Consider the following 23932-nt stretch of genomic DNA (forward strand, 5'->3'; position numbering starts at 1 on the left):
CTCACCCTGTTTGATAGGCCCCCCAATTTCTACCATTTATGAATTGGAAGCTGAGGGTGGTAAGTTGCAGAGAAGTGGAGAGTTGGCTGTCAATGAGTTAAAACATGGAAAGTAGTGAATACTGGCTGGTCTAGAGTAAGTATTCCTCTTGTCATGGAACTCTTTTTATTATTTGTAATTTATTTTTATTGATTGATTGATTGATTTGGTATCCAGGGAGTTTAGTTCATTTACCTTATACATTTTAACTGATAGGTGTCTACTACTGCTTCCTTTGCCCTTTAAGTTTTTCTTTGTTTTTTTAAAAAATTTCATTTTAGTACAATGCCTTTGTAGCTGATTTTATGCTTTTTCATTTCCCATTGAAAAGATTATCAGTTTGACCACATATTTTTAACAACATGTTTTAACATAGTTATTATTATATTTTAAATATATATTTCAATTAAATAAATTAATCTTGAATAATACTGTTTCTGGCATGATACAGCACACAAATTCTCTGCTGGTTTTCAACTTTGACATAGTTTAGAATGCTTTAAAGTACTCTTTGTATCATGTATTTTTCAAAAGGTGGTCTAATTAAGTGTTCTATTTTATATTTCTAATTATTCTTTTTACCAATCTAGCAATCTACCAGTCCTTAAAATTTTCTTTCACTGTTTTAAATTGCCATTTATCCTCTTTGGGAAATGTTTCACTGTGAGATTTATTAATAATTTTTTCAAGTTTTTTAGTCCCCCCCCCCCCACTACAAAAAGTTACCTTTAGTCTTCAGAGAGAAAAGTTATCCCTGCTGGGTTTTATTTCTTTTTCTCTTGCCTTCAGATAGATTTCCCTGAGAAATCTTGTATCTTAAGTCTGAGCATGAGATACAGTAGGATGTAGCCTGTTCCCCGAGGCTTCTAGCATCCACTGCAACAAGGCATCAGAAAAGACAGACAGATGAGTACAAAGTGTAATCTGCCACATAGACTGCACTCAACTGACCAATATTTCTATTATACGTTTACATATTATCAATAAGGAAGTGACTGCCACATAGTTTTTTGATCTCTGACTCACTGTTTTCCAAACTGTGACATTTTAGCTGCCAGAGAGATATGGTTGTGATTTCTTTCCATCCAGTGGCTTGAAAAAAAACAATTCTTCCCTCTCTTTTGGGGGATGCATTAGCAAAATTGGTACCTGGAGTCACTCCTTTGCCAGGCCCTGACATCAACTCCAGAGAGTCTAGAGCTATATACATCTTAGAAGTTGTAATATTCTTTAGCCCAGAGCTGTGGTGGAAATTTCATCCACAACCTCTCTATATGAGTCCATGTAAGTGTCTGTACTTGGGTGATATATTCTATAGAGAAGAATCCAAAAGATCTCCCTAAGTGTACCCTAGTCCCCTTTTCTTCAAGACCTCATATTATCCCTCTTCTTTTCAAGACCTCATATCCTTTTGTTCTTTTGTTTCCAACTTTTTAAATGTGACAAGGAGGTACTGGAGTATATTTCAGTGAGCATTGTCCCCAAATGGCTTTTCATATTCATTCAAGATATCTCTATTAAAATTTTATACCTTGATAGTCCCTAAAATTATCTTTAATTTATTCCCTAGGTAAGATTTTCATATTATTTGCATTTTTATGCCCTTTGGCACACTGCTATTTTTTGATTATTTCCTTGGTTTCTTCCCTAGTTGTGTAGAGTTTTCTCTTCATCATCAGCTGGGCAACTTAACTGGCTTTTGTTTGTGCTGTGAGTCTGTTTTTATCTTCTCAGATCTATCATGTGGATGTCAGTTTTGTTTCTGTTGGCCTTCTCTATTGCTTGACTTCTTTTATAGGGTTTATAAATTTCATGCTTCATTTTGTTTGTTTTGTTTTAAATTGACACATAGTAATTGTACATATTTATGGGGTACAGTGTGACATTTCAATACATGTACACAATGACATATATTGTGTCTTTCACTATTTAATATAATGTCCTTCAGTTCCATCCATATTGTAGCAAATGTCAGGATTTCATTCTTTTTTTTATGGCTGAATAAATTTCTATTGTGTGTATATACTACATTATTTTATCTATTCATCCATCTATAGACAGCTTGGTTGAGCCCTTATTTTGGCTATTATGAGCAGCATTGCAATAAGCATTTGAGTGCAGATGTCTCTTGGACATACTGATTTCCTTTCCTTTGTATATACTCCATAGAGGGATTATTGTAACACAGGGTACTGTATTTCCAGTTTTTTGAGGAAGTTCCATGCTGTTTTCCAATAATGGCTGTACTAATTTGCATTCCTACCAACAGTGTGCAAGTGTTCCCTTCTCACCACATCAGCAACAGTGCAGTCATCTTTTTTTCTTTTTTGATAAGAGCCATTTCTACTGGGGTGAGGTGGCATCTTATTTTAGTTTTGATTTGCATGTTTCTGATGATTAGTGCTGTTGAGCATTTTTTCATGTACCAGTTGACACTTGTATGTCTTCTTTTGAGAAATGTCTATTTAAATCATTTGACTATTTTTTAAATCATATTGATTTTTTTGAATTCCTTATATGTTCTGAATATTAATTTCTTGTTGGATGAATAGTTTGCAAATATTTTCTCCCATTCTGCAGGTTGTCTCTTAACTCTATTGAGTGTTTCCTTTGTTGTGCAGAAGGTTTTTAATAGTTGTAGAAAACATCAATGAGCTATACACAGAGCAAAAATAAGATTTCTGAAAAGCCAGGTTTTAGTAATAGTATAATACTAAAGAGATGGAAGCTAGAAAAAAATCTTTCATCCAAAAATACTTTACATATTTCTAGAGTAATTTCCTCTAATTACTTTAAGAGATTAGCAAGATAAGGTACAAAGGTTCCTCTAGTAGCATTAAAAATATAAAAGCATTAAAAGTAATAGTATTACCTTGTTTGGTAATCTCTTCTTTTAAAATAGACTAAATTATAATTGTGTAAAGTAAATTTTAAATGATGAATACTTTTTCTAACTTTATGTCTCTGTAGTTATAGTCCTTTTACTAAAACACAGGTTTTCAAAACTCTTGTGTTCCACATGTTGATTGATGATGCTTGTGATTGACAGTGTTTTCCTCTTTCAAACAATATCTTCTTGTGACTCTCTGAGTTTTCTTCTCTTTTTGAGTATCTCCTTTCCTGAATTTAGCTAAGAGGAAGTACTCTGTCATTTGTTTGTCTAGATTTCCCAGAAGTTCCTCTTTTGCATTAACTATACTGGGGAAAAAGGAGCCATTGAAGTATGCTTATGTAAGAAGGCAGAGAGTACCCCCCCACCTCTATTCATTGTCCCTCATTTTCATCTCAGAGGCATTTAAGTAGCTTCTAGAGTAATCCCTCATTCCATATTAATTAACCAGAATGGTTGCAATTTTAATGGCCATAGTAAGTAGGTCAGTTTGTCAACAATTAAGAGTTCTGTAACTGTAGAGTACTTTGCTGACTGTTACCCATTTGGTAACTTTACAAAGCCTTTGGAGGTAGTGGAATGAGCAAAAGTTTTCCGAATTTACAGATGAGTTAACTTTGTGAAGTTCAGTGACTTGACCGTGGTCATATAGTATGACCAGAACTTGAACTTAGGTACTGTAGTTGTAAAACTTTCTATTTTAACATTCTGATTTTTATGTGCATTTTAGTGCTTTATTGAAGTAGAAAAGATTCCACCTTATAATCTAGCAATTATGCTAGTCTGTCTTTCTAACCCCCTGATGTCATGCCGAGTTCCTAATTAAGAGTGCTGCTGGAGAGTTGGATACTCTGAAGATCAGCACCATACACAGTACCTAAAGAGAGCTAATGGCATCACTGAGTAGTTTCTGCTCCCAAAAGTTTGGGTGACTTTTTGAATTTGACTTTTTAATTTTGATCAGTTGGCCTGTCAAACCATACAGGGGACCATTACTAACCAGGGATCATTATTCAGGGTATGCTAGTGACAAGAACCATTTAATTTTTCACATTTCTCTTTTATCTCAAGAAGCCAATTGTGGAATATCATCATTTTTTTGTCTGATCAATAACTTTCCAACCTGTGGTGAATAGAGTGTGCTAATCAATCGAAGGACATGACATTGAATTGTAAATGTGTCTATTTTCAAGTTGTGCAGAAAGCTGTAATTAAAAGTTAAAGGATAAAGGAGTCATTGTATTTTGATTAGAGCAAAAGTGAAAGGCAGTTCATGAGTTAGCAAGCTGTAAGGAGCAAGTACAGTCTCTGGACAACTTCCTCCTACCTATTGACACCCCAGCATTCAATTGTCTTACTACTTGTCCAGGTGAAAATATTTGGCAATCATGTTGACACTGCCTGTCCTTCATGTGTCACAGTCAAGCCTGTAGTTTTGATTTTTTAATTTCTCAAAAATTTCACAACTTATCTCTTTCCCTACTGTGACCATCTTAGTAAAGACGCCCATCTTGTGCCACCAGAATTACTGAAAATGACCTCCTAACTGTCCCCAGTTTTGTCCCCTTCAGATCCATTCTCCATACCATTATCATTCTATCCTTCTGATTCAAACAATCAGTAAAATTAGTGTAGAAATGAATATTCCTTGATAATAATGAAAACAATGATCTGGGTTTTGCTGATCTTCTGGGTCCCGTGTCCCCCTGACTCCCCTTGCTCTTCTTCTTTAATGTTAAGCACTAACCATCCCAAATTACTCAGTTCCCTAAATATACCAAATTCCATTAGGGCTCAAAGCCTTTTCACTAGTTTTTTTTTTCCTTTCCCTGAAATGTCTTTTCTTTTAGTCTAAGAGACTGTTGCTTCTGTGTTGCTTCTTGTACTTCCTGCTGAACTTTCTTATCCCCAGTCTGAGACTTAAATGAAATTATCCAATTTACCCTACACCTTGTTGAATATTCATTGTCCTCCCTAGCATTTTCCTGACTCTTCACAGGTAAAATATTCTAATATTCTTGTGAGCATCTCCCATTTTAATACATTTTTTCCTGATGAGCTTTATATCTTATCAAAATCTTTCCTCTCAAAGCTTTCCGTTTTCATTGTCTATATATCCATACATTCACATATATCAGAGTCCTGTATTTTTTCAGTTCCAGCAGGAATTTCTATAGGAAAAAGTCTTCGAAGCTTTCACCAAGAGATAAAGGAATTAAGTAGAAACAAAAGCAATGAAGCAAAGTTGAAGGACAAAAAGCCGTGAAGTTGAGTTGGGAACTGTCGACAGTGGGAGGGGTTACAATCCAGATGTGAAGGGTGAGTATAGACTCAGGAATCCTGAACCAAAAAGATGAGACCAAATGCATGTGAGCACGGACAAAGCTGAAGGATGAACTTGAGGAATGGGTGGTGCATAGAACACGCCCTCGGGTTCCTGGCTTGAAACTGGATGGGCTGGCTGGGTGGAAAGGCCAGATGGAGCAGACACTGTACTGTGTGGCCTGTCTGTCTCTGGCTTGGATATCCTGTAATCTGCCAAACTTTTTTTTGTTATTATTTGCTCAATTTATTCTGAGTGGTGAGAGGTTTGATTTCACTTCTATTTTTATTTGAAGGATAACTTAGAAATGAGTTTCATGTGAAGGTGTCTCCACCATGACCAGTAACATGGCACTATGACTCTTCCTGAGTGTCACTATTTAGTATCATACCCTGGCTGGGGCCATGCAAGACCATATGGTCCACTTTATAGTCTCTGTAGTAGAGAAAGCTGTTCTTTGAACCTGGCAAAGACATTGTGGGGGGCATGTTGTGAATACCAATCCTGGGGTGTTGTGCCCAGAATTCTGATTTTTTAATATACTGAGTATATTTGAATTTGAGGACTGATAAGATTCACATATAACTTGTTCTTACAGAGTAATATTATTTGTATTCATGTGAATAATAATCTTCAGAAACTAGATGCTTAAACACTTATCTATGGAAATCTGAGATAAATAATAAACAAAAAGTTTGAGTTCATTATTGTGGTGAGCCGTTCCTATAGACCGTGGCCGCCATTAGAAGATGGCGCCGGCTTCCACTGTGGCCTGTGATAAACAACTCCTTTTTTGGAGAGTTGGCACGTAATCCCTTATCACCCTATGAGAAAGCTCCACGTGGCAGCTTTGCATTGGGGCTTGAGATGCTTTATTAAGGCTGGGAGGGGCATCCGAGAGGGAGAAGAAGAAATATCAAAGGCCTGAATAAACTGCTGAAAGAAGATTCCTGAGTTGCGTCTTCCTTGCGGGCAAGGGGTCGCGACAAGTGGTGCCGAAACCCGGGAACCAGAACTTTCAGCAGTCAGGGGTGGTGCACCGGTTAGTCCCAGGTAAGTGGGATCCGCGACCAAAGCGGGGTTAGTCCCAGGTAAGTGGGATCCGCGACCAAAGCGGGGTTAGTCCCTAGTAAGTGGGACCTGCGACCAAAGCGGGGCAGCTCCTCTGTAAAGAAAGAGAGAGCATTACATTTTATTGCAGCTGCACTGTGTACTTTTGCTTTTACTTTCGCTTTTGTTTTCTGTGTTTTTCTTGTTGTATTTCGCTTTTGTTTTTGTGCTTCTTTTGTTGTTGTGTCATGGGTGCCGCATCTTCAAGTCCGCTTCTCCTGGCCCTAGATGGCCTGTTACGTTCCAAGGGCCTGGAAGTGAAACATAGTACTTTACAGAGATTTTTACAGAAGATAGATATCGCTGCACCATGGTTTGCATTTTCGGGCAGCCTTACTGTACCTAGCTGGGACAAATTAGGCAAAGATCTTGACTTTGCTCGTGAGCAAGGCACCTTAGAGGGTGGCGTTATACCACTTTGGAAGTTAGTTAGAGGATGTATAACAGATGGTAAATGCCAAGAAGCTGTGAGTGAGGGTCAGGCCGTTCTTGAACAACTACATGAGGCAAAATCTGAAGGATCACATAGTGAAGTGGCAGAGAGTATCAAAAGTAACAGTAGTGAGAAGGCAAAAGAGCCTGAAGATAAAAATAGGAGAAGGCTCTACCCAGACTTGACCGAATTCAGAACGCCTGAGAACACAAGCGACTCAGAGAGTTCTGAGGACCTTGATATATTGTTACAACAACTACATAAGATAAAAATGAAAAAGAAGAAAAAGGAGACACAAGGCGCGCATGCCTACTGTAAGAAGGGGGAGGGATCTAATATTGGTCAACAGAATTCTGAGGAGGAGGAGGTTGAAAATTTAGAAGAAGTATGATGCCTGTTGCCCCACCCCCGTATGTGGGGGGGAGCCAAGGTTCCGGGAGGTCTTTTCATGCGCAAGTTTGGAGGACAGTTAATACAGATATGGGACTTGCATACCCTGTATTTCAGGACAATAATAGGGGAAGATATCATGAGCCTTTAGACTTTAAGATAGTTAAAACCTTGGCAGAATCCGTCCGCACTTATGGCATAGATGCCGCTTTCACTCTCACTCAGGTGGAGGGACTTACTAGATTTTGTATGACTCCCTCAGATTGGGCTAGTCTAGTCCGCGCTTGTGTTTCCCCAGGGAAATATTAGGAGTCCAAAGTTGGCTGTTTAATGTTTCTGGCATTACCCAAGACTCGGAGCGAGGTAGGAGGCTTAAAATTTTTGCAAATAATTCACAATTATCTAATGCTACATTACCCTCCGCAGCAGTCTGTCTCCAATCTCCGTTCCTGTTTCTTTTGGCTAATGTTACATTACAGGGGATGCTTAATTGTTCTAATGTTACTTGCTACTTGTCTGAGTGTTGGAATGGCTCCTGGACTATGGCAGTGATTATGAAAATTCCAACCTTTGTCCCGATCCCGGTTACTGCAGATCCAGAATCCTTTCCTATTGTTGAATTGATTAGAACCCGTAGAGATTTTGGATTTACGGCAGCTATAGTGACAGCTGTGGCGGTATCTGCTGCTGCAGCAGTTACAGCTGGAGTAGCCATGGCCAGCCAAGTACAAACTGCTGCCACTATTAATCAGGTTATTCAACAAACATCCACCGTACTTGAATCCCAAAGTAAAATTAATCAACACATTTTATCTGGGATTTTGGCTGCTAATCAAAGGATAGATCTGCTTCAAGCTCAAGTTGAGGAACTGTCTGACCTAGTACATTTGGGTTGTGTTGACCAACGTGCACATTTATGCATAACCTCTGTCAGATTTAATGATTCCAGGAATGCCTCCCGCATCATTGGCGAATATTTGGCCAGAAATTGGTCCATGGCAGCGGAAGACATGATCCAGTCTCAACTAACCCAGATAGCTGTCTTGAACAGTACCCGTGTCGATCCAGTGACTTTGGGTCAATTCACCAGTTGGCTGTCCTCTGCCTTTTCCTTTTTTAAGGAATGGGTGGGAGTAGGCATTTTTGGGGCAATGTGTTGCTTCGGTGTTGTACTTTGTTTGTGGCTTCTCTGTCGCCTTAAAGCTCGCCATGCGCAAGAGAAAGCTATGATCATACAAGCTCTTGCGGCCTTAGAAAATGGCATTTCTCCACAAATCTGGCTTGCACATCTTAAACAGTGATTTCTGGGCATGGCCATTGCACCCCAAGTTAGTTTTACATTGCACTGGGATTGGCATGTCCTCTTCTTTATGCTCTCCCAGTACTGAATAGCCCTTGCACTCTGCAGGTCTTGTTACCATTGCACGCAGATGGGTTTCAGGACTGGTCTTTCTTCTCGGCTACAGACTCTTTACCTTCCTCTGGGGCTTAGGGATTGTGTTGCCAACTTAAATTTTGTCATCATTACCAGGCTACCTGTGTTATCCTACTTCTCATCGTCGTCACGATGCAGGATGCGAGGCAAGGCACTGCACTTGAGTGATCCCTCAACGGACCTCAAGGAAAGCATGTCCTATTGCATGCGGGTTTGACGTCCACGCCCCGCCCTACGAAAAAAGGCGTCGGCTGATATGGGATCAGGTCTGGGGAAGGCGCCTCCTTAGGACTGAACCATACATTGCAGCCACTTCTGCACAGTGGGATAGGACCTCTACTTTCGCCTGCATTGTTTTATAAAACAGAAGGGGGAACTGTGGTGAGCCGTTCCTATAGACCGTGGCCGCCATTAGAAGATGGCGCCGGCTTCCACTGTGGCCTGTGATAAACAACTCCTTTTTTGGAGAGTTGGTACGTAATCCCTTATCACCCTATGAGAAAGCTCCACGTGGCAGCTTTGCATTGGGGCTTGAGATGCTTTATTAAGGCTGGGAGGGGCATCCGAGAGGGAGAAGAAGAAATATCAAAGGCCTGAATAAACTGCTGAAAGAAGATTCCTGAGTTGCGTCTTCCTTGCGGGCAAGGGGTCGCGACACATTATGACTCTGTAAAGTGTTGGAGCCTGAAGCAGACAACATATCTGGGTGTTTTCCCTAATGTGACCAACTCTACCTCCTGGTAACTGAAGGCGAAAGTAATATAGTGTATTCTTGATGGGAGATAGTCTACCTTTATGATACTAAAAATGTTGCCTTTCATATCTAAATAAATGGATACAGTAGACCCATAAGAAGGCACATAAAGACCTCCTCCAAACATCATGTTATTTTCCTGAGATTTGGCATGAGTGGAGGGGATGAAATTGATTTGCTTAAGTGGATGAATCTGTGTATGCTACAGAGAAATATAAGAAGAGTTTGTGTTACTTGGTAGGAAAACAACAGGATATATATGCTAGAAAATGCTATTTATTTAAGGCAGAATTCAACATTTTTCTTTCCAAAAAATGTTCTTCCTGACTTTTCAATTTCTATTGATGATATCCCAGGAGCTGAAATCCTTAGGTGGTTGTAACTGCCTAACTGATTTGACTTTGGAATAAAACACTACTCACAGGAAATTTCTGGCCTTATCTCCTTTTGTAAGACTTCTAAGATTGTCTTTGCATTTTTAAATGGTTGAAAAGTTCCAAAGAAGAAGAATGTTTAATGACATGTGAAAACTATCAAATCCAAATATTAGTATCTGCAAATGAAGTATTGTTGGAACACAGACATGCCAGTTCATTTGCGTCTTTTTTAGGCCTGTTTCGATGATACTAGGGCAGAGCTGAGTAATTACAACAGAAACCATGTGCCTACAAAAAAGAATATTTCTATTATCTGGCCCTTGACAGGAAAAATGTTCCACTTGAGTAGATCATACACTCCTTGAGTCCAGGAACTGTATTGTTCTAATACTTACATCTTAAGAAAGTGCTAACCAAGTACTTAACACATGGTAAATTCTCAATAAAAGTTTGAAGAAAGTCAGGCATGTTGGTGCCTGCCTATAATCCAGCAGCTCAGGAGGCTGAGGTAGGAGGATCACGAGTTCAAAACCAGCCTCAGCAACAGTGAACCACTGAGTAATTCAGTGAGACCCTGTTTCTAAATAAAATACAAAATAGGGCTGGGGATGTGGCTTAGTGGCCAAGTGCCCCTGAGTTCAATTTGTGGTTACCCCCCCAAAAAAAAAAGTTTGAAGAAAAATACATCACATAGAACAAAATGAGCTGCTTCTTTTCCCTACAGCAGCTTTTACTTGAAGAGTTTCACTACATGTTTTAAAATTTAAATTTAACTATTCTCTTGTTTAAATTGGTATTCTCAAACTTCATCATGCATTAAAATCACCCAGAGGACTTGATAAAGAACAGATTTCTGGCCCCTACTCCTAGGTTCTCTGATTCATTGGGTTCAGAGCACAGTGGGGGACTTGCATTTCCAAAATGGTCCCAGCTAATTCTGAAGCTGCTGGTCCAGGAACTGCACTTGGAGAACCATTCATTTAAATATGTGTCCTAAACCAGAGTAGACATCAGAATCCCGAAAGGTGTATGTTAGAAATACAGATTTCTATACATCACTGCAGAAGTTCTGACAACATAGATCTGGGATTGGGAATGTGTGTGCCTAACAAGCTCCCTAAATGTTTCTTGGATTTCTGGGGTCACCCCTTTGGGTATTCATAAGTATAACTGCACCCTCTGAACCATGAGTGCTATTCTGTGTTTATACAGTTAGTCCTATATTCATGGAACAGTAGACTCCTAGGTTTGAAAGAGATCTTCTGGTTTTCTTGTTTAGTATTCAAAATTCAAGTGATACAGGGATTGGGTAAATTATGCAATGTTATTATCTTGGACTCTAGAAATGAAAGGAAATACAAGATAAGATAAAGAAGAGAACAGTTGCATCTAAGGATGGTGTCCAAGTTGGGAGCTTTGGAGTTGACAAAATTTGCCTCCAATCAAAAGTTGGAAAGTACTGATCCAATGTAATTGATCTTCTACTTCTTGAAGAAAACTACATAATCCTACATATTGTTTTCATGAAAGTCTTCAATTGCTAAGAAGCTAGGGGAAGTTAAAGGAACAATTCTTTTCTTCAATTATTGGAACATAATGGCAAAAATAGTTTTCATAATGACAAAAATGCCAGGCTCCAGTGAACCTTGTGCAAAGCTTTTAATTTAAAATTTTATTTCTTGCTGTGTGAGGTGATAAGTTTTTCAGCAGCATAATGATGTATTGGCTGTGCTGGTTGCAGGGATTCTACACACCCTGTAAGCTCCTGTCAGCCCTCATTTTGTCACGTGGACGCTCAAGTTCACCTGGACTGCACTGTTGAACAAACAGCCCCTGTGCAGGCAGGTGCTTCCACAAAAGCAGTATTCAATGGCAATATCTAACACAACATATCCCCCGTCTGTTCTCCATATGAATATAGGAATGAGAATAATGCCATAGAGACAGAACCGGATTTGGAGCCAAGCAACTTAGTGCCACATAGATCCCTGCTGTGTGCTTGAAATGACCTTGAGAGAATCCCAATCACCTCTTTAGGCTGTTTCCTTCACTGTAAAATGTAGAGGTTTTGTTGGTGTCAAATAATTCTTATATGAAAGTGCTTTGCAAACCAGGAGGTATTGTACTCTCTTCTGGAATTATTCATGTGCTCATTAATAGATAAACAAGATTCATGTCTCCTAGTCTGGAAGCCTGTGCCTGATGTGGAATGTGCAATCAGTACCTGGTTGCTGAAAAATAAACTTAGAGAATAAAATGAGATAAAGAAAATATATTAGTTTAAATATGTTAAATACTTCATAGAGCAAAACTAGACCATAGGTAAGAAATGAAACAAGGGTATGTTTTGCAGAAGGGCTCATTATTTTTCTCATTGCTTAGAGGTGTTACTTAGATGTAGAAATTTACTACTTTTACCTCTATGATCTGTCTCTATTCAAAATATAACTATTAATACCATATTAGAAAATTTATAGAGTCTTAATGGCATTTCAAATTCACTTTATATTTATCCAGGGTAAGAAAAGACCTCATTTAAACTGCATTATTGTTTAATGCAAAATAAAAAAGAATCTGATATAGCTTTATTTACTTATTGGCATTTCTGTGGCCTGTAAATGGGACTTCATTCTCATTTATTTCTCACTAGCCGATTTCACTTGGAGCGGAGGGATTATGTGATTTGTACACACTGATCTTTAGCATGTGCCCTCAGCTAGAGGCCCAAACAACTGGAAGGAGAGCAGGTGTTTGGACAGAAATGTATTCAGTACAAGCAAAATGTATAAACTTGAAATATTTCCATACTTGAAGATGTTGTTTTAATATAGGGTTGATTTACTGAAGCCCATTGAATTCCTGTTCATTTATTTAAAGAGCTGTGTGCTAGAAAAACAACCAAGATGAAGAGCCAATATGGGGGAGTTTCTGTTTTAGTAGAGAGGACAGGCATGTTAATGGTCAGTTACAGGGTCCTACTAAGTCCCGGTGCTGTGGGGTGCCAGCCTTACCTGGGGAGGGGCAGTGACAAGAGAGGCTTGTCAGAGCAAGTGACTTCTATGTTGGGACCTGAAAGCTCAAAGGAAAGTTGTTAGAGGCCAAAGACCTGTGAGAGTGAGGTGAGCCAATTAGGTGCTGATCTTAAGAGATGTGAAACCTTAGGGGGGCAACTGGCCTTGAAGTTGGAAGGGACAGGTATGTGAAGACCAGTGAAAAGGAGAGGCCGGGTACAGCCTATGACCACCCTCCAGCCTCAGTTTGAATTAGCCTGAGAAAGCCGATGGAGCAGGGAAAGGTGCACAAAGGGAGGCAAGATGGCCTGAAGGAGGTCAGAGAGAGGGCGCTGTCTTGCCTCCCAGTGGCCATCCAGTCTGATTCCCAAGGTTCATTCTATCATTGCTATTCCTTCCTGCCCTTGGCTTCTATGAAATTCCTCTATTCTCAAATCAACCTCATCTTTACCTGCACTAGCTTGAAGGAATCTCTGTGCCTTCTAATACAGAGGATCTTGAACTCAATGGGAGGCCAACCAGTGAATCCACTTTTGCCTTCTCAGAAAACCGTCAGCAAACTGGTTTGCTGAGTGCAAACTGTAAGATCAGGCAAGGTGGACAGCAACCAAAGGAGGCAGATTTTAAAAGGCCACAGAAGGAGGCTTTATTTGAGATATCACTCCCAGGTGGCACTCGATCAGACCAACAGAGTGGACGGAAGAAGGGGTCAGAGGAGAAACCGTGTGGGAGCTTGACCTGACTGGGATTTTATGGGGCTTAGGCAAGAAGGGAAGGGCTTGGGACAGGAAAAGGTGTTTTTAGAGTCCCGTGTCCCATTGGAGTTGGTCAGGGGAGCTGGCAGAACTACAGGACTGGCCAGGGGGTCCCCCTGATTGAAGGCATTTCCATCAGCTCCTGATTGATGTTTCTTTCCCACTTGGGCTGCTTTGTCCTAAGTCACCACCACCGACCTGACACAAACCCTGGAATTCTCCTCTGGGTCCAACTTTTGTCTGAACCTTCTATTCTGCTCCCATGGGCTCCAGAGACTTCTGTGCCTTGCTGGGAGGACAGATGACTGAGGAGTGACACTTTCTGGCCTATCATCTGGGCTGGGAATTAGCTGTGGTCTGGGGTTTTCAACCAGTTCCCAAGTAGCCCAATCTTGGTTTTGTAATACTTTCCTTACAGGAACTTCCTGTGTCACTCTCAACCTTTGCTCCTAGTACCTGTCAAGAACCATTATCTGAGGGGCTGGGCCTGTAGTTCAGTGGTGGAACACTTGCCTCACATATATGAAACACTCAGTTTGATCCTCAACACCACATAAAAATAAATAAATAAATCATGTTCATCTACAACTAAAAATATTTAAAAAGAAAAAAAAAAAAAACATGATCTGAGCCCTTAGTGTTGTTGCCTACTGAGAGATTGTTGGAATCTTCCAGAATTCCACATGAACTTATTTATAACTGTCAAACCCTCTCATGACATTGTCACAGCAGTATTACCATTAGACCTTTACAAAGTCACTAGGAGGCTGAGTACCACCATTTTCTCATGTTAACTTTGGTTATCAGTTGGTTGAAGTCATTAGGATAAAAATTCCCAAATATTCAAAGTACTGCTTTATTTTTTATTTATTTTTCTTGTAAAAGTAGAATTGAGCCAAAAGATAAAGGTCCTAATGTCCAAGAGGGGGTATGGACAAGTGAGTGGAGGTGATGCTAGCCAGTAGGAGGACATCCATCCAAAAGAAGCTAATGGGAAACCACAGTGGGTTCAAGATTGAAATTAAATCCTATTGTTTTCAAGAAGGGGAAACTCTTACCCAACTGGAAACTGTAATTTGATTATCCATATTTAACTGATTTTGAAGTATAGAGGTGATAAGGAATTAACCAGGAGCTGAGGCTCCTTTGACTCCTGAAGTGACCCAAACTCCCAAGACAATCAGGAAAACAACTTCCTAACTCCACATAACAATCTTCTTTATTAGAAATACAGATGTTAGGCAGGACCCTGGGACTCATCTAGCTTATTTCACCATATGGTCTGAAGAAATATTCTCAGTACAACATGCTTGAGCTGTTCCATAATCCCAAACTCGGGTTGCCTAAAAGTTTATTCTCTCCTTCTACAATTTGTATGTCCTTTCTGCGTGTTCTGTTCTGACAATGAGCTACTAATTTCCTGTCACCCAAGTCAGGAACAGAAGCATCCTTGACAGTTCCCTTTCTGTTAGTATGAGGATCCTGGTTTGGTTTTGCTCCTTTGGAGCAGCCCTTCTTCAATTACCCCTGTGTACCCCATCATAACTGTCAGCATTTTGTGCTCTATTACTAAAATTCATACTAGATCAATCTTCTTGTTGATTTTGACAGAGTTTTTCTGATCTGTTTGAAATCTCCTTCACAGAAAACAAAAAACAATTATTATTGCACCACCTGGGATTTGAGGGTTTCTACAACCACATACAACTGGCTACCTCTCCAACCTTATTTCATAATTATTTACTCTCTAAAGTACACAGTGTGAACTATACTTTTATTGTTCTCTGGAAATGTCGTGTTTGTTCATAATCCAGAGCCACTTTTATTCAGTGGCCCTCATATGTCTGTCTCTTTCTTACTCTTCCATCTATCTAAGTTCTGCCTAGATAATTGACATGACTCCTATATCCTTGGTTATTCCTCATTGCTCAAACTCCATTGCTGCTTGCTGTTGGTGACACAGAAACCTTTCAAACATGCAATATGAGTGTGTATGTGTTGTTATTACTATGGAGTGTAAGTCAGGTTCTGCTCCTTTTTTGAATTATAGGTGGGGTTGTGGTTTTATTTAAAGCATTAATAGTAACTCTCTTTGGCTGGTCCTAGAGAAGATTATCAATGAGAGATTGAGATGCTGCTGCGGATGTTTATGATCAGAGGGCAGATGACATCTGCACTGCTAAGTAAGACCTGGAGGTTCTTAGAAGCATCTGTTTCTGCTGTGGTGGGGCCAGAAACAGGGACAGCCCAGGCAGGAAGGTCAGATGGCTAACAATTGCTGATTACAACAGAAGGAGCAGGGCTGGAGGAGCCACTACTTACCGGTCTTAAAGCAATTCAATATTGAGGCTTGTATTCTTAACTAAGTAGGCAATGTTGCTCCACACAAAGGAGAGCAGATCCTAGGAACGGATCATTTATCATGTATTTATAGAAACAAGGGGCTTTTAGTAGAATTATAATATCTAAAAAAAGAGACTATTTACTTCATCAAATATCCAATCCCTCAAAGAGTCAGAGGGAACCTTTGATTTTAATCAGTTGCATTCCAATACATTGCAAACAATTGCTGCTTGATTCTTGTTATTGTTTTAGGTTTCTTTTTCAATGTACTGATTGCAAGCATATTCTTATGACAAGGAAGTATTTTTGGCTAGTGTTATTCTCCACTAAAAAGTTTTCTCAAAAGTAAAGAACAAAGCTCTGGTTTTCTTTTTGAACTTAATACATTCTGGAATTTAAAAAAAAAAAATCTCAATTTCTTGCCTAAATGATGATTTGAATTTAAATGGCCAGACAATTTAGTTAAGTGCCCTCTGATGAAAGCCAACTGCCCAGCAGTCTCATCTCTTCCTTTCCCTTCCACGTATTTTTTTGTTATGGATCTCTTTGCTTTTTGTTGGTTAACCCATGGAAATACATGACTCAATTGTTTAATTCCTGACTTATTTTTGCTGTATAGCCTATTTTATTGGCAAGATATTTTAATGGCTCTCCTCCCAGTAGTAAGATTTGTACTAGAAAATTGTTTTTGCTCTTTTTTTTAAAGAGACCTGGCAGGAAAGAAATTTTAAACTGATCACTTAGTTTCTGAAATTTTAGCAAAAATAAACAAGATGATTTGTTTGAAATGTAATTTATAGTCAATGAGTTGAAAAAAAAACTTAAGTTTCTGATTACAGCTAGTTCAAATAGACCCCCTAACATGTAACTCACTTTTGGAGTGATTCCAAATGGCTTCTGTGTTAGTTGGGGGTTCTCTAGAGAAATAGAACCACTTCTCTCTCTCTCTCTCTCTCTCTCTCTCTCTCTCTCTCTCTCTCTCTCTCTCTCTTCTCTCTGTGTGTGTGTGTGTGTGTGTGTTTGGAGAGAGAAGGTGTAAGAGAAGATTCATTTATTTATTCTGGGGACTGACTTGCATGATTTCAGGCTGAGTCCTTCAATATTGCCGTCTGCAAACTGGAGAAACAGGGAAGTCAGTGTTATAGTGACAAACCAGCCTCTCCCTCAGAGCAAAGCCTGTCCAAAAAAGGAGCATGACCTTTGTCCTTGAAAAAACCCACAGAACACTCCTAGGCACATTTCCACCCTGCTAAGTTGTTTATCTACAAAAAACAGGAGAGATCTGCTGTGCCAGGTGAACCTGACTCAAGTCAGGCTAGGTGGGGACCCATAGCAATCCCCTAGCAGCCACAAATCAACATGAGATAGGGAAATATTTGGGATGCCAGATGACCCTCCCAGTTTATGGTGGTTGGGAACCATGTAGTTCAGCAGGAACACCCCTCTTGGCTTAAACCAATCAGTTCAAACGAATCCCCCTCTTGTAATAACCAATCACCCCTACCCAACTTGTTCCTGCCAGTGAATGTGCTAATCATGTTTTAGAATTGTTTTATTGGGCTGGGGATGTGGCTCAAGCGGTAGCGCGCTTGCCTGGCATGCGTGCGGCCCGGGTTCGATCCTCAGCACCACATACAAACAAAGATGTTGTGTCTGCCGAAAACTAAAAAATAAATATTAAAATTCTCTCTCTCTCTCTCTTAAAAAAAGAAATAGAATTGTTTTATGATTTTCCCGCAGTGTGTGATGATTTGCTAAGAGATGCCATGATGTATGTGAAGTCCCTGTCCCCCCACCCCCAAAGAGTGTATTAAACTGCTGCAAACCCTGGGCTCGGGGCCTCTCAGCATCACCAGTTGCTCTGTGTGCATGGAGGACCGAGCTAGCTCACAATAAACACCTCTTTGATGCTTACAGCTATCTTGGTCTCTGGTGGTCTTTTGGGGGTCCCGAATTCGAGCATAACAATAGTTCAGTCTCAGGTCTTCAGACCTGAGAACTGGTGGGGGATGAGGGAGGATGCTGGTATAAGTCTTGGAATCTGAAGGCCCATGAACCAGGAGCAGTGTCCAAAGACAGGAGAGATGACATCCCAACTCTGGAAGAGAGTAAACTTGTCTTCCTCATGCTATTCAGGCTCTTAACAGATTGGATAATGTCTAGCCACATTGGTGAGGGTCTTTTTTACTCAGTCTACTGATTTAAATGCTAATATCTTGCAGAAACTCCCTCACAGAAACATCCAGAAATAATGTTTCCCAGGTAACTGGGCATCCTTTAGCCCAGTCAAGTTGACACATAAAATTAACCATTACAGTTTCTTTCTGACTGCTTTTTCAAAAATTTCCAAATGTTGTGATAGTATTTCAAATAGTTTTGAAAGAGTATATTGGCAACATAGAATGGATTTCAAATGTGCTGAATGGTATGTGGTATCTTGAATTGTCTGGCATGATATATAGAGATTAAAAATAAACACTGGTTTGCATAAAATTGTCCCGTCCGGCAGGACACATCAACGTGGGCAGCGAACCTAGATGGGGAGGAATGAAGGGACAAGAGACACAGAAGGATGACAGCAAGACAAAAGTTCTGATCAAGCTGCAAACTTTTATTGTTCACACAGGGGTATTTATATGGTGGGAATGGGGAAGCTCTCTTATCGGCAGTTGCTGGATGTCTGCACAAGGTGAGATAACCACAGGATGTTTCAGGAAGATAGGTTTCAGGAAGATAGGTGGCCTCAGGATGTCTCAGGTGAGATAAGTAGCTGCAGGATGCCTCCCAGGCAGGATGTCTCCCAGGGGGCTGTCAGGCTAATCTTTGAAGGAGAATTTCCTTCTAGTCCCTGACATCTCCCACTTTCTTATATAAAATATTTGACCATACCTTACCGGCCATGTTTTTAGGGGGTGATAGAGGCTCTGTTCCTCTAGAAGGCCTTAGAATATCTCCTGATCTGAGCGAGCATCTTCACTAGGAGATTTCGTGGTGGCCTTGGCATGTTTTTGGAGGAGACGGCTTTGAGGGGGGAGCATGCCAACCGCCATGCACCAGAGCGTGTCACTCAGAGGTCTTGGGTTTTGGGATCCGTGGATCCATCCTCCTGCAGTCCTTCCTGCACCCTCTGTCATTATGGCCTAACGTCCTCACTCCATGGGTGAGTCCTCCCCCAAGCGGAGGGGCCCATGGAAGAGCGAACCCTTATGGCAAGGGCAGAAGATGGTTGGTCAGAGCTGTTACTTATACTTTTATATAAGAAAGAGAGATCTGTGGGGATGTAAACTTAAGAAATAAGCCTGAAAGAAGGGTAGAACATCCTTTCAAATGTTGGCAGCGCGGTTTTCCATCTCCAGACGATGATAGTGAACCTGTATGGGCTTAGAGGCCAAAATATTAATCTGTTCTTTAATAAATTGTACCAGCCTATTTATAATGCAGGGTCCTATGGACACCATTAAAAGCAAACCCAACAAAGGGCCTAATAAGGGAAGAAGGTAGGGTAAAAATCCATTAAGCCCAGTCCAGAGGGGATTTTCAAATAGTTCCCTTCTTCTCCTTTCTAGATCTTCTTGAAGCTGCTTAATTTTAGTGCGTACTATGCCTGATTTATTGGCATAAAAGCAGCATCTTTCCCATAAGGCCAAGCAAATACCTCCCTGGTTAGCTGTCAGCAAATCTAAGCCTCGTCTGTTTTGAAGGACCACTTCTGCCAGGGAGTCTATTTGGTCCTGTAAATCTTTAATAGTTCCTGATAGAGTTTGTACATCATCTATAAGTTGTTGAGATAGGCGACGGTAAGAGTGTATAGCCGTGCCTAAGCCAGCTGTAACTGTGCCCACAGCAGCTGTTATTCCAAGGCTGGCAAGGAGTGGTAAGGCCTGTATTGCCCGCCTGTGTCTTTTGACTAAGGTGTCTAGGCTAGGAATGGGTAGAGGTTCATCTCCTGGGACAATAGTTATATCAGGGAGTAATAAGGCAAGAACACAGCCACCGGTCCAATTCGCTGGAAGCCTGGGGAAGGCTGAGTTTCCTCCACACATAAAAACTGTGCCATTGGGGGGACAAAGAGATGGGGTGGGTGAGGAATAATTTTTTACTGTTGAGCAATTTCCAAAGGAAGTAACTCCAACATCAATATCATAGGTATTATTCTGCATCGCGCCTAAAAGACATGATGTAAAAGTGCCTATAGGCTGTACTTTAAAAGGAAATCCAGGTTGGCATGTATTATCATTGTCTATGATAGAATTAATAGGAACTGCCATAGGCATGATTGCCCCTGTTGTCATGCAAAGCCAGCAATCACCAGCAAGGGTGGGGTTGGAATTATTAAGCAAGGAGAAGGTAGTTTCCAAAATATCTAATGTATTGGTATCTAAATCTGGGAGCTGGGATTTAGGCAGCATTAAGGGATGATATGTGAGCTCAGGGATTTGGGGTTTCAAAAGTTTGATTATCTGAAGATGCTTGACAGCATCAGTGGGTCCTCCACCATCAGAGACCCCTGTAGGGGCCTTAATGGGCCAGCAGGAGGGTTTACCAACAGTGCCTTGGCACCCAGCTGACTGTAACTTGGTATATATGCCTTCTCCTCCCCGGTCAAAGAGGAGGGGGGTATAATGAATAGTGGTCCCCTCTGCTGCATGAGTTTTAGTTAGGGTGGCTTCAAAAAATTGATCTCCCTGCTTGTTAACACAAATTGAGGCTGACGCATAACAAGAGACATGCATCGCCTGGGTATGCATACAAGTTGCAGAACAATTTTGGAGAGCTTTACTTGTACTGGGGGGAATAATCTTTGGCTTGTTAACACATACCCATTTAGGCTGATGAACTCAACCTCGGCATGGAGGTAAGCCACCTTAGTCAAGCAGTCAGCAGTCTGGGTCCAACTAGTGGGAGCCTGAGTCCAAGATCCTCCCCTGCATTCGCAGGGGGGGCCAAAAAGGTACTCCATGATGTTGGAAGGTGGAGGGCTAAGGCCTCCGTATACAAACCTGTTCAGCAGAAGTGCCTTAAGCAGGATCCTCACACAGATCTGCAAAAGAGGAAAATTTGTCCTCAGGGGGAGGGCCTCCGTCCCTGGGTTGAGGTAAGTCATTAACCTGTTTAACCAGGCGTTCTGGTAACCATCTTGGGGCTGCTTGCTCTTGGTCCACAACACAAGCTGAGCCTCGTCCCCAGATGAGGACAGGATCTGGGCCTTTCCATTTATTTGTAAGGGGATCGCGCCACATTACAGGTGGGCGAACAGAATTGGACTAGGAATGCCAGTGTCTGTCTGCGGCCGAATGGCCTTCACTGTCTAGGGTAAGAAAATTAAGGGCAAATAATGCATGGTTAAGGCGATCCCAAAATCTCTGTATTTTAGAATATTATCCTTTAAATAGGTATCTCTTAATTGTCTTTAAAAAATATGATTAAGGTTATTTCCTGTGTAGGGAGCAGTATATAAATCTTACTGTATTTTTTATGGACAATAGATCTAGTCAGAGAACTTATATAATATCAATGAATTTTTTTTAAGTTTGTAACCTTTATTGTTTAAAATTAATATATAACTTTAATTTGGAGAACCTTAATCTTAATAAAATGTTATGTGTTTGTTTTTTTTTTTTTTATGATTATCTAACAAACAAAATATGTAAAAATTAGTATCTCAGTGTCTTAGAATCAATTGATTTTAGTCTCTAAGGACAATTGTTAAAATCGGATTTAAGTTAGTAGTTCAATATACTTAAATGTTTAATCAACAATGTGAATTTATTTACCAAAACTAATCTTTGTCTTAAACAGTAAGAATTATTAGGCAATAAGGATCTTACTTTAAAGAAATAAACTTACATTTTAATAGGTGCTTATCATGTCAAAATATGGACAAAATCTTAGCTCACATTAGTATAGTTAAACTAGGAAAAATAGCCTGAAATACCCTTAAATTAATTATAGTCAGTTTAGTATATATAAATCTCTTTTTTAATCTTTCTAACTTTTTACATCGTCTGTTTAGATAACAATATAAAAATCTTTTTTACTTAGGAAAATACTTTTATCATTGAAATATGAATATAAAGACCTTGTTTTACCCAAAGATGATTTCTTTCTTTTTAGGATCCATGTGTGCTTTTTCTTTGTTGAAGCATCCTTTTCTTTTAGAAAAAAATTTTTTTTTTTTTTTGTTATACTTGGAACAATTTCTGAAAACCTTAGAATCTATAAACAAATTATTGTACTTTGATAAGAAATATCAATGAAAATATAGTTAAAATCCTTAGATATTTTGTAGACATAATTATAATTATTTATCATCTTATGAGTTTGAACAGTAACTTTGAGAATTAGAAACTACTTGAAGATTGTATTTTCACTTAAAAGCAAATTTATAGTAAACACATTTATCTCAAATATCTGTAACTGAAAAGGCAGAGTATCTGATAAATGTAAATACAAAACATAAATAATGGGTTTTCTGTTGAAGAAAAACAATTAGGCAAATATATATTAACTAATCAATTAGGCATGTGCTAATTATTTTATAGATTAACAAATATAGGTTATCTAAATATCTTAAAAATATATATATTAAGAATAAGAACATAACTTATAATTGTATTAATTTTATGTAACCACGTGGTCTTAAAATATTTGGATCCATTTTAATTTATTTTTAACTAGGAGTGCACTCTTCTATGTGACGTCACTTGATGTAACTGAAATAAAATCCTTGTTGAGTATACATATTTATTTTTTATAGTTAGGAATGAGAATAAGGATTTTTTGGTCATCACAGGAACATTGCCGGCTTTGTTCCTGTGGCGAGCAAATGCATCCTCATAACCTCCAAAATTAAAAGTAAAATATAAAGAAGCATGTTTGATATCTCTCATCAATAGAACATTATTTAGTAACACAACTATAGAGAAAAGTCAGGTTATTTAACTCAGAACTAACTTAAATTTAGGGCTGCAACATAGAAAGCTGTGGAATTAAATTTTGTCTGAAAAAGATATCTTTCGTTAGCATTTACAGGTAGGCATTCTTAAAAATACAGGTTCTGAACAGCTCCGCTAGAAATCTGAAACACAGTAGTACAGGTTAGTGGCTGGAAGGCGGGACTAGAAGTCCCGTCTGAGTGACTGTGGAAGAACCAATCGGAAGCCCGCGAAAGTGTGGGAGGTGGGACCAGGAAGCCCGCTTTTCTGGCCAGGCACCCCATGGTTACCATGGTGATGCAAACAACATGGAGTCCGCTGCCCATTTTCGGGGCAAAAGTTCCCCAAGTTTTCCTAGCCGATTGCATTTTGTTTGATTTTGTCTGCATTTTCCCCGCCTGGCCAAGATCTTACTGCGGTAGCAGCTTGTTCTGTCTCTGCGACCTGCGGTTGCAGCTCGTGTACATCCTGCACTTTTTTCTGTGGCACGTGGGTGCTCCAAAGGTTTTTTAGCAGCAAATGCTAGCATTACCATCAGATTTTAAGTTAGTCTGTGTTTGGCATTTAGGTCAAGTAATTCAAGGGTTAAAAGCACTGTTGGCCGCAGGGGCTAGGACCCCATAGCGAGCAGCAGCGGCTAAAGTCTCTTGTCCCCAGCGGCTGAGTTACAGCCATTTTGATTCATAGGACAATCCTGTAGTAAAAAGGTCCATACATACTTTCTGAGTATTGACAAAAATAGAAAATTGAAACTTATTTCTCTCCAGGTTAACATCACATTTTCTCTCCCTTTTTCTCACTCTCCTAGCACAAACTTCTAGAACGTAAAGGCCAAAAAATATCTCTCTTTTTTTTTTTTTAAGCTTTTTTTTTTTTGAATTAATTAGGTTCCAGTAAGAAAAGGTGGGAACAGGCACCTTTTCTGGGCCAAAGGATTCATAACAATCTTAATAATAATAATAATAATCTTCATAATAATCAGTCTCCTATTCTAAGCCATCTTTTACCATCAATGGTCCCTTCAAGGGGAAACCATGGACACAATTCTCCTATGTATGAAAAGAATAATCTTAAGTCCTTTTTCTTAACACACGCCCCCCGTGTCTTGAGGGCCTCCTTGAGGCCTGACAAAAACAA

General features: G+C 39.7%; 1 long non-coding RNA gene across 1 annotated transcript; it reads right to left on the bottom strand.

Moving 5' to 3' along the window:
- Positions 1-18450: 18450 nt before the first annotated feature.
- Positions 18451-21119, bottom strand: LOC139705210 (uncharacterized). Its single transcript, XR_011707104.1, has 2 exons — positions 20861-21119; positions 18451-19240 (listed from the first exon to the last, which is right to left on the bottom strand). It is a non-coding gene; the product is annotated as an uncharacterized lncRNA (long non-coding RNA).
- Between the last annotated feature and the right edge of the window lie 2813 nt (positions 21120-23932).

This window comes from Marmota flaviventris, chromosome 3 (genome assembly GCF_047511675.1).
Source record: "Marmota flaviventris isolate mMarFla1 chromosome 3, mMarFla1.hap1, whole genome shotgun sequence".
Classification (NCBI taxonomy): domain Eukaryota; kingdom Metazoa; phylum Chordata; class Mammalia; order Rodentia; family Sciuridae; genus Marmota; species Marmota flaviventris.